The 10,912-nt window shown below is 36.3% G+C and overlaps 1 long non-coding RNA gene across 1 annotated transcript in view; it reads left to right on the forward strand.

The window, feature by feature from the left end:
* LOC139194891 (uncharacterized) overlaps window positions 1-9,661 on the forward strand; it is a 60,878-nt gene extending 51,217 nt beyond the window's left edge. Inside the window, exon 6 of the long non-coding RNA XR_011579639.1 lies at window positions 9,620-9,661. This is a non-coding gene — a long non-coding RNA (uncharacterized lncRNA). The remainder of the gene's footprint in view (window positions 1-9,619) is intronic.
* Window positions 9,662-10,912: the final 1,251 nt, after the last annotated feature.

Consider the following 10,912-nt stretch of genomic DNA (forward strand, 5'->3'; position numbering starts at 1 on the left):
AAGTATGAGAGAAGCGGATAAGCGATTTGGTGCCAGAGAGTGTACAGGTCGATGGAGGTGCTGGAGGGAGTGCATAGGTCGATGAAGGTGCTGGAGGTTGCAGTCGGATTAGCTTCCATTGAGAGAGACAGAGAGACTATGAATCTGCAAGAAGGAGTCTGCTTTTTTACGAGTTGGTGTTGGCAGTGGTGTTGACGATGTTGTTTTGATGAGTCGTTGGCGTTGTGGGATCTAGAACGAGAGGAAGAGCTATTGCAGGTAATGCGGAGAGGTTTGAGCGCACGACACCATTTTGATGGTCTGATGAACCCTATTCGAACCGTGAAGACCACGCGGTGCAAAGAGGAAAAAGAAGGTGATCTGTCAGCTGACAGATGGCAGCTCAGCGATCTGTCACGTGGAGTTGAGGTCCTGCTCCGAGCATTATTCCAAACCAAAATATCAACCTCTGAGAGAGAGAGGAGAAAGTGCTTCCTTGGTCAAGCTGTCGGCCCTTTCGATTTGGATTTATGCGGTCCTCCCTCCTCTTCCTGTCTTTCACGTTCACGAGCTCGGCTCCAAGAACCTTTTTCGATCAAATTTCCTTCTGAAAGTATTATCTACTCCAGCAGAAAGATAAGTTGCAGAGAGGGATAGAGATTTCTGGAATCCAATGTTGGATGCTATTGGAAGTAGTGCAGAATGTGTGTGTCTCTGCTTGTGGGTGGTTTCTGCAGATTTTCGGTAGAGGTTGTGGTGAGGTTTCACGGTGGAGGTAAAAAAATGAAAGAAAACCGACATAGTTTTTTGTGTCGATTCCCACAGACGGCGCCAAATGTTGATGCACAAAACCGGAGGTCTTGGAACAACGTAAATCCGACCGTGAATCTACAAGTAATGTAAATAACACAAGATGTATCGTGGTGCACCCAAGGTTTGGGCTACGTCTACACTGATTGTATTTATCTGAGAAGTGAGGGAGAGAGTGTGAGAGCTTTGCTCTAGTAGGAGAGACTTAAGGAATGACCTCCAGAAAATGGCCTCCCCTAATTGTGAGGGTGAGGGGTCATTTTATAGAATAAGGACTCCTCACTTATTACATATTTGCCCCTTCCTTTATCACATAATTACATTTAAGTCCCATGAGTATTTATACGAGGTCTAAATACGAGGCCCTAAATATGGTATAAACATAGTACATCAAGTTTTTTTTCGTCTCAGACTCATACTTAAAGTGTAATTTTGGGACAGTCTCATACATTCGTTAGTCAAACTGTTAAGTCTCCCGTTAACTGTGATGTGGCGCCCATGTGGACAATGACTGGGCGCCACGTGTCATCCACGTGGAAATTAAAAATAAATTATTTATAAAATAAATAAATAACATATATATATAAACCTTCATCTTCCCTAGATTTGGAGGAAGAAGAAGAAGAAGAAGGGGAAGGAAGAAGGAGGAAGGATGAAGAAGGAGAAAGAAGAAGAAGAAAAAAAAAAGTTGCAGATTCGGAGGAAGAAGAAGGAAGAAGAAGGAGGAAGAAGAAGAAAAGAAAAGAAAAGAAAAAAAAACCGAATCTGCAACCCAGATTCGGAGGAAGAAGAAGAAGAAGAGGAAGGAAGAAGGAGGAAAGAGAAGGAAGAAGGAGGAAGAAGAAAACAAAAAAAAAACTTCATCTTCCCCAGATTCGGAGGAAGAAGAAGAAGAAGGGGGAGGAAGAAGAAAGAGGAAGAAGAAGAAGAAGAAGAAAGGGGAGGAAGAAGAAGGAGGAAGAAGAAGAATAAGAAAAAAAAAACCAAATTTGCAACCCAGATTCGGAGGAAGAAGAAGAAGAGGAGGAAGGAAGGAAGAAGGAGCAAGGAGGAAGGAGAAGGAAGAAGGAGGAAGAAGAAAAAAAAAACTTCATCTTCCCCAATTTCGGAGGAAGAAGAAGAAGGAGAATGAAGAAGAAGGAAGAAGGAGAAGAAGAGGAAAGAAGGAGGAAGGAAGAAGGTGAAGGAAAAAAAAAAGGTTGCAGATTCGGAGGAAGAAGAAGAAGAATAAGAATAAGAAGAAGAAGAAGAAGAAGAAGAAGGAAGAAGAAGTAAGAAGAAGATAAAAAAAACTTTATCTTCCCCAGATTTGGAGGAAGAGGAAGAAGAAGAAGAAGAAGAAGAAGGAAGAAGGAGAAGAATGGGAAGGAAGGAGGAAGGAAGAAGGAAAATAATGAGGAAGAAGATAAGAAAAAAAAAGTTGCAGCTTCGGAGGAAGAAGAAGAAGAAGAAGAAGAAGAAGAAGAAAGAAGGAGGAAGAAGAAGAAAAAAACAAAAAAAACAAAACTATGGATGACACGTGGCGTCCAGTTATTGTCCACATTGGCGCCACTTCACAATTAACAGCAAATTTAATAGTTTGACTAACGGATGAATGAGACTGTCCCAAAATTTACACTTTATGTATGACTCTGAGACGAAAAAAACTTGATGTACTAAATGTTGAAAACCACGAAACATGAGGGTAGTAAACAGTCTTTTACCCTAATTATTAAAACATACTGTTAAAATGACTAAAATACCCCTGTATTATTTGGTGCATTATTTTGAGTTGCTTTTGAAATTTTTTGAATTGGGGGCATTTTTATTCATATTTTTGGTGATGCTTGTGATCCCAAAATGAGTAGTTGGCTTTATATATAAACATACATATATATATATATATATTTTTTTAAAATGCTAAGGAGACTCTCTTGAAGTGGACTTTCTATAGATTCTCTGTCACATAATTTAACATTAATTTCCATGACAACATTATAAAATATTGTGCAAAAAAATGAGGTTACGGAGAATTCATAGGGAGTCCTAAACATAATATGTTCCGTAGTGCACTTTATATGTACTTTTTCCTCAATTATTTGTTCTCTTTTAAGCTGTTATGATGCTAACCTTCCATCTATCATGCCATCCATATATTTATGCTTTTGGATTGAATCATCTTTTCTTTTCTCTTCTCAAGTCAATTTTCTAATAGCTGTATTTGCAATGAGTTGACATCTACAGGCTGATCGGTTTAAGGATATAGATGAGTTAAGGGTGTTGATATCATACTATTTATTTCTAATAAAGCATTGTTTTCGGCTGACAATAACGCTAGGAAGATATATTTAAGCTGATTGTGATACCTAGTTGTAAGCTTACTTGTGGAAATTAGGATTCTCTCCTCTCCTCTTTTCATCCCCTTTCGTTCTCTTCTCTCACATTTTCAATTTTTTCTTTCTCTTTCTATAAAAAAATTAATATAAGATATTAATGTAGCTTAACCGTGACCATTCAAATGGGAGGAGAGGAAAAAAAAGATGGAAGAGAATCCTACTCGTACTTGTGGTGGCATAACTTTATTGTAAGTGAATTATCTTGTTTTAAACGTACGTAGTTTTGTAATATACTATCATAACCTCCGTGATCTAGTGATAGTTACCGGAAGGAAGTCATGTCATGTGTATGTGATGAAGGTATAAATATTTGTTGCGAGTTCGATATTGGGTTTTGGCTAGCTTGTTTACTAAATTATTAATTAGTTATTATGGATTACTTACTTTTAAGGAAACACATTATTAGAGTCTTTTTTTTTATCCAATAATATATTTATATTAAAGGAAAATTAATGAAAAGTTCAAAAAAACTTTAGTTTTAATGAAAAATGACAAATAAATGTGTAGTGAATAGTATTAGGAACAAGTAAAAATATGGTTTTTCATTAAAAGTGAACAATACCAGGAGTGTTTCATTAAAACTCCTTTATATTAATGGGTGGGGATTTTGAGCTAGACCGTAAAGTGGGCATGTCATAATACTTTGGCATCGAACTCGTCATCCACCGACGTTAAACCTAAACCTCCTTATATGTAGAGAAAAAAAAACTATTTGACCATAGACTACTAAATGCATTTTCAAAGTTTTAAAACACAGAGGGCTTAAAATCTTACAAAATGATGTACAATATTCGTATGCATGACGTTTAACCATCATATATGCATGGGTTTGGGATGCAACGAAAGTAACAACCTTAATTTTTTTCATGCAAATATATTTTCCTTTGCGACGTACATGTATGCGCAATTATTACCAGATGAAGCAATTTTAGAACGACTTTTAGCCTGGAAATTATGGGATTTATATTCTGAGGGCACAAGAATAATATTGCTCTTTATTTAATAAATTAATTTTCTGGTGTTTGTAGTATACTGTTTAAAGTCTAAAGAACACAGGCAACCACACTTTAGGGTCAGCAAGTGATTGTTAATCAATCAGAAGAACAATTAGATTATTAAGATGAGATAGATATAAAATATATATGCCAAAAATATATCACCTCATTTGGAAGCGTGGCTCTTCCTTTTGAGTGCAACTTTGCACCAAACATATACATTTAAGTTTCTTCTTCTTCTTCTTTCTTCCAAAAAAAAACATATACATTTAAGAAGAATTATGTTAAGGCTGATATAGAAGAAGCTGCTTGCATCTCCTTTTCCCATTATTATTGGATGAAATATATATATATATATAGGACTTAATTATTGTTCAGGAGTGATTTGATACACAATAATAGTGTAGTATTGATTAGTAATTACTTAACCAGCAAGACAGCAAGCAAGGAGTCTTATATGTCTGCAGGTACATTACATACCAACACGATCCTCTCCGAATCCTTTTGGTAAGGATCTTGAAGATTCGTGAATCGTGTTCGTTCATCGTACATCATGCAGTCAGTTTTATAATTGTTATGAAAAACATTTAAGCTTGAAGCCACTTACTTTTTTTCATAATTTTTCTGTCCTTATTCTCTCCCATCCCTATTGTTATCTTAGTCTTATTGTTAATTTCACTCCATTTTATTATCCGTGTTATTTACTCTCTAGTTGTATCTTCACTTGGATTAAATATCCTTGAAACAAATTACGTATGAGAGGAATGTGTGACAGTGATTTAATTCGACGAATGGGAATATTTAGATTTATAATGTGAATTCAGATTTAGAAATGAGAATGTTTATACATTTCATTGTAGCTAGTAAAATATGTTACTTCCACATTTTAATTTATAGCTTTTGTTTGCATGGCTCCTGCACTTAAGTTTTTTACTATCAGTTTTTTATACTTATTAATGTTGTGTTGGCAGAAGCTGCAAAGGAGGAAGAACCAAAAGATAACGACGAAATGGATGGTTTCCAAACTGATGATGATGATGAATATGGGATGGATCTGACAAGGAAATGGGACTTGATGCCGAGGATGGTGATGAAGTTGATAGCGTTGAACTTCAAAAGTTAGCTGCACAGGTGTGCCCTGTTTTCTTATTAGAATTTTTTTTAGAGAGAATACTTGTTATTCTATGGTGGTCATCTTTTATGATCTTTTTAGAGTAACGGTGAAGTTAAACATGCTGTGTAGTGTTGTCACATTATCCTGGTTTGTGATGCCTAATATTGACTGAACAATTCACCTTTCTAACTCATCCCAAAATTTGAATTTCATTTCCCCTTTTTTTTTTAAGATACTAAAATTACATCACAACAAGTTAGTCAGGCTTTCAGGTGATTCTCGATGCTTGATGTTTGTTCAAGTTCAATTTCTTTAAATTATTTTAGTTCTTGTGAGGTGTGCTGTGAAAGGCCAGCCTGGTGCTTGTCCAAGTACTAAGTCAATAAAGATGCCTAACAGTCCTATAGGACCCTTATGCATGCAATTTAATGACACGCTTGGTCCCCTGCATCCCTTGAGAGATTGTCGCGAGTTTTTTTATTTTCTGTTCAATTGATTGTATTTTCTTTTACTGCATGTTTTCACATTATTCTTTCCCGTGTTATCTGTTGAATAACTTTTAAATTTATGGCATTTTTGACATGTTTCCTTATTTCCTCTGCGTTGCTCGTGAAGCCATGCAAGCATCAGATCCGTTGAGAGTTCACAGCCTTATGCAGACTCTGGACTTCCAGCATCAGGCTCTTGCAAATGGCGTTGCACAGCATGCTGAACAGAGGAGAGCAGAGATTGAAAAAGAGAAGATGGAGAAGGCAGCAGCTGCCACAGCTTCATGATTTTGCTTCTCCCGTTGTGGCTTCAATTTTGCCTTGCTCTTCTTTGCCTCTTCCATCCATGTAGTAACGGGAATATAGAGAAACAAAGTCGTTGACGGTCCATTCAGAGTATTTGGTTGCTTTGGTGGTCGCAGTTGTCGGTTAGTCTCAAGGACTTATCATTTTGAAGTACTTGGGGCGGTTGTCTGATGAGTTCCAACAATATGCAAAATTTTGGGGAACTCTGGAGCTGGTACGTCAATTCTGGGTTTGGCTTTTAGTCATTGTCCGGTGAGGCAGGCCATTCTGTGGTAGGATACGCCTTTCTCCACCGGTTTGTGTTGTCCTTTTCTTGTTTCTTCTTTTTACGTTCAGGAGTCTCCTGTGGTTTAGGCATACCATTTATTCAGGTTGAGATTCTCTTCTACAGAGTATTGTTGATTCGAAACCTTATGCAAGAACTGTAACTTTGTCTTTATTTTTGTTTGTTTATTTGATCACCATAGTACCTACATTGGTGAATGCTTCATGCAATCGAGGCTGGAAACATATCGAAAATTGAAATTGTGTTTTAGACGTTACTTGCATTGCTGCTTGAATATTGTGAGCGGGTTTGTAGAAGAATCACTTTCAATTGTGGGTTTTCATATTTAATGCGTTGAATCACATCCGACGCAGACATTGAAAAAGGAGCAATTGAATTCGTAGTATAAGTAGATCAATTTAAGAAAAGAACAAGTTAATTAGAATAATAATAATAATATGAAAGCAACACTCACCTAATTGAAGACGTTGAATGGTCTGTTAAAAGAATGGAGATGGGTTTATGGTGGCAGGTGGACTCCTTTGTCATAACTTTTTGGAGACTGGATCATTAATTTTGCAATTCATGTGGGTGATGGAGAAGTGCTTGAAGCAAAGCTACGTTGGACATTGTTAGGATGGTTAGGAAGCACATCCTAATTCCTAAGATGGATTACCAATGCATCTCAGAGTGGGTGTATATAATTGGAATTTTAATGGATTATAAGAGTTTAAAAACATAAGGTCTCATGTTCGATTCTCGTCAAAGACGAATTTGAATCATATTATTGCTAGTACATTGGAAGGCTTAGTCCACTCACTATCTCTTAGTATAGATACTATCGTTTGTTCACAAAAAAAAAATTGTATTCAAACAAAATTTTAAAGGAGTTTATAACGGCCATTTGGTAACGTTTTATAAAAGGACTTTTGAAGAACTGCTTTGTAAAACTAGCAACACACACAAAATATTGATTTTTATGGTTTGAGAATCATCTAGTTGTTTAATTCGAGAATGATTTTTTTTAGAATGAAAACATTGTAAACTCATCTGGTATCAATATATAAAATGTTAAAATAAATAATGTAAATTCGTGTTTGGTAGTAATTGTGGAGACATAATAACCACATCCAGTAGAAGATGGACATGTGGACAATATGCTCAATATGTGCTCTTACCAACAAGGACCTTCAGAACTACTAGCTGGCAGGACTGTGGATATTGGCTTGCATCATTGAGGATTGCCTAGTATGCTCTGCAGTCTCCCCTCCTAGCTGCCTGTCACATCCAGACCCAGGCTCCACCACATCCCGGGCTCGACTCCGTCGTAGCACAATATTATTTGCTTTCGGCCCCGACCACGCCTTCACGGCTTTATTTCTGGAAACTCACACGATAACTTCCCATTAGATTACCCATCCTGGGAATGCTCTCGTGCGAACCCGCTTAACTTCGGAGTTCCGTTGGAACCCGAAACCAGTGAGTTTCCAAAAGGCCTCGTGTTAGGTAGAGATGAGAATATACATATAAGGCTTGCAGGATCCATTCCCCTAGGCGATATGGGATGATACAATTCACCCCCCTTAGGGGTCTGACGTCCTCGTCTGCACACTTCCGACCAGGGATTGGCTTTGATACCAAATTGTCTCATCCCGACCTAGGCCCCCATCACATCCCGGACCCGACTCCGCCGTAGCACGATATTGTCCGCTTTGGGCCCCGACCATGCCCTCACGGTTTTGTTTCTAGGAACTCATACGAGAACTTCCCAGTGGGTTACCCATCCTGGGATTGGTCTTACATGAACTCGCTTAACTTCATAGTTCCGATAGAACCCAAAACTAGTGAGTTCTCAAAAGGCCTTGTGCTAGGTAAAGATGAAAATATACATATAAGGCTTACAGGATCCAATCCCTTGGGGGATGTGGGATGTTACACTGCTTGCTAGGATTTTTCCCTATAAATAGGCAGGTCAAATAGAGGAAACCGTAATTGCCACTTACTATTAAGAACTCTCTCAAGTTCTCTTTTCTATCCACTACTTTTTGACTTAGGCATGAGATGCCCTTCGATACACCCCCACTTAGATACCCACGTGGACCTAAAAATCAAGGCATGCTAGCCATCATCTAGAGGGTTACGAAGCCATAATATATAAGTGATGTGTAAAAGTACAGATACATTGAAACCAAAGTCTAACTAAAAGTGTGCACGGTAGGATGAACCCTTATTACAAAACATGCAGTGTCAGAGCAGAGATAAAGTGTAACACAATTAAAGAATATTCTTATTTGGATAGGATGCATATTTGTCAAAGTAACATAAGATAACTTTTTACATAATCGGAAGTAGATGTCAGCAAGTACCAATGATCCTCATCTACACCAGAATACAACTAATAAGTCCTAGAGGGCGCAAAACAGAAAATATGAGTGAGCAAAAATATAAAGATTTTCTAAAACCTTTGTTTCTTCGAATATAGTAACCCCTCACACCCTATCCACTATTATACTGATCACATGCTAGATTTTGATATAGTGGACTTTTTAGTTAGTGTGGATCGTTCGTGTTTAGCCTTTTAGGTGTTTTAACAGTTATGTTGAGATTCGTATCTTGTACATTTCTCTAATTTATTTTTGAAATTGTTTTAATGAATATCACTATTTTTTTTAAACAAATCCACATGAGAAAATTAAATTTAATAAGAGAAATGCTAAGGAGACTCTCAAAGGAGAAATTCTCTCCTTTCAAAGTGAGACTCTCCATAGGCTTTCCATCACCTCATACTTTTGGCAAAATGTTTTATAATGTTGGCACGAGAATTGTGCCAAAAACACGAGGTGACGGAGAGTCAAAAGTGAAAGAGTCTCCTTAGCATTTATAATTTGAACATATAACATTTTCCAATAAAGTAGAGATTAAATGGCATTATACCAAATAATTATTGGCAAGTCCTTAGCGCATCTCCAATAGAGATGTCAAAAGATAAATGTTAAATGTTAATTTGATGGCTGATGTGACAATGTCAGATTTTCTATTTTTCTAACCGATATGTTTATTTGTTATAAATGATATTTGTAGGATCCATTTTAAAAAGAAATCAATTAAAATAAATTTTTAAGATCTATAATTTGTGCATTAATGGGTTCAAAACAATAAAATAATTAAAAATTATTTGACATCACAGTTTCTTATAGTCAAATTTGACATATGAAAACTCATATGTCAATTCACATGATTGACATATCGGTTGGAGCATGCTTTTATCTTCAAATTTGATTACATAGCATTCAACTTAGGATTTGACATCTCCTTTGGAGATGGTCTTATAGATTTTAAACTTAAGCACTCTTTTCTTAAGCATTTCACATCCTTCGTTTTTCTAAAAAAAAACTTAATTTAAGAACGAGTATCATTTTTTTTAGAAGAGATCCTCTCCGGATCTCTTCCACCAAGGTCACCGGATCAAGTGATCCGGGCCTTTCAAATTTCATCCAACAACTAAAAATTATTAGACCTTTTAAGGGGTCAAAACAGGTGAACGGTTGGATGAAATTTGAAAGGGCCGAATCACTTGATCTGGTAACCTTGGTGAAAGAGATCCGGATATGATCTCTTCTCTTGTTTTTTTTTGAGATCAAGGAGGGGGATCTTTAAGATTTCTGAACTCCACTTGAACAATTAATTATACATAAATTCAAATTTAAATCTCTCTGTCATTTTAATCCAAGTAGCTTTGAGAAGTGTGTGGATTCGACCCCATGATGATTCTTTCCAAAACATAAAAGTAAAGAGAGTTTTTTTTTTTTTGGAAAACAAGTAAAGAGAGTTTTGTCTAGTTGTTCATCTGATTTGATTATCTTGTCCCTTGGTTCCTTTTTAAGTTTTTCCAAGGCCCCATATACGTATTTCAATACATATAACAACCATTCGACTTCTGACGCATGTATACCTCGAACCCTTTTGGCATGGAAATGACATAGGATATAGTCCCATATATTGCATTATTAGGTTAAGCAGAATCACCAAACCATATTTATATGAACTTTTAATAACCATCGCTTCAATCTTAAAGAGGGATTGGATTAGCCTAACAGAATGTGTTTTGTAGTGGCACCTTAATTATACACTAGCCTTTATGCACGCACTCACGTGCATGCAGAAGACATTTTTTGAATCACGGCGTGTTACATGAGACTTACACATTTTAAATGTATTTATATGAGTGAATTGACAAAAGAAAAGTCAAATATTTGAGGTAAATGAATAATCTTAGATTATGCTTGAAAAAACCCCTCACAAACCAATTAACGCAGCTGAATTCACATAATAAAATTGGTCTTTTAATTTCCATCTATATTCTATTGAATTTACATTAAGAATAGAGAAAATAATATTTAATAAACAATTGATTGAATAACATTATTGGTAACTCATTATGAGGCTATGCCCATCTCCCTACCCCATAGTGTAGATAATATCGTTTGTTAAAAATAAAAAACAATCATTTGACAACTAATTTAATCACATTATTATGTGCGTGCGAATTTTTTTTATATAATCAGCATTAAACGCCTCTT

This window comes from Malus domestica, chromosome 04 (assembly GCF_042453785.1).
Source record: "Malus domestica chromosome 04, GDT2T_hap1".
Lineage (NCBI taxonomy): Eukaryota > Viridiplantae > Streptophyta > Magnoliopsida > Rosales > Rosaceae > Malus > Malus domestica.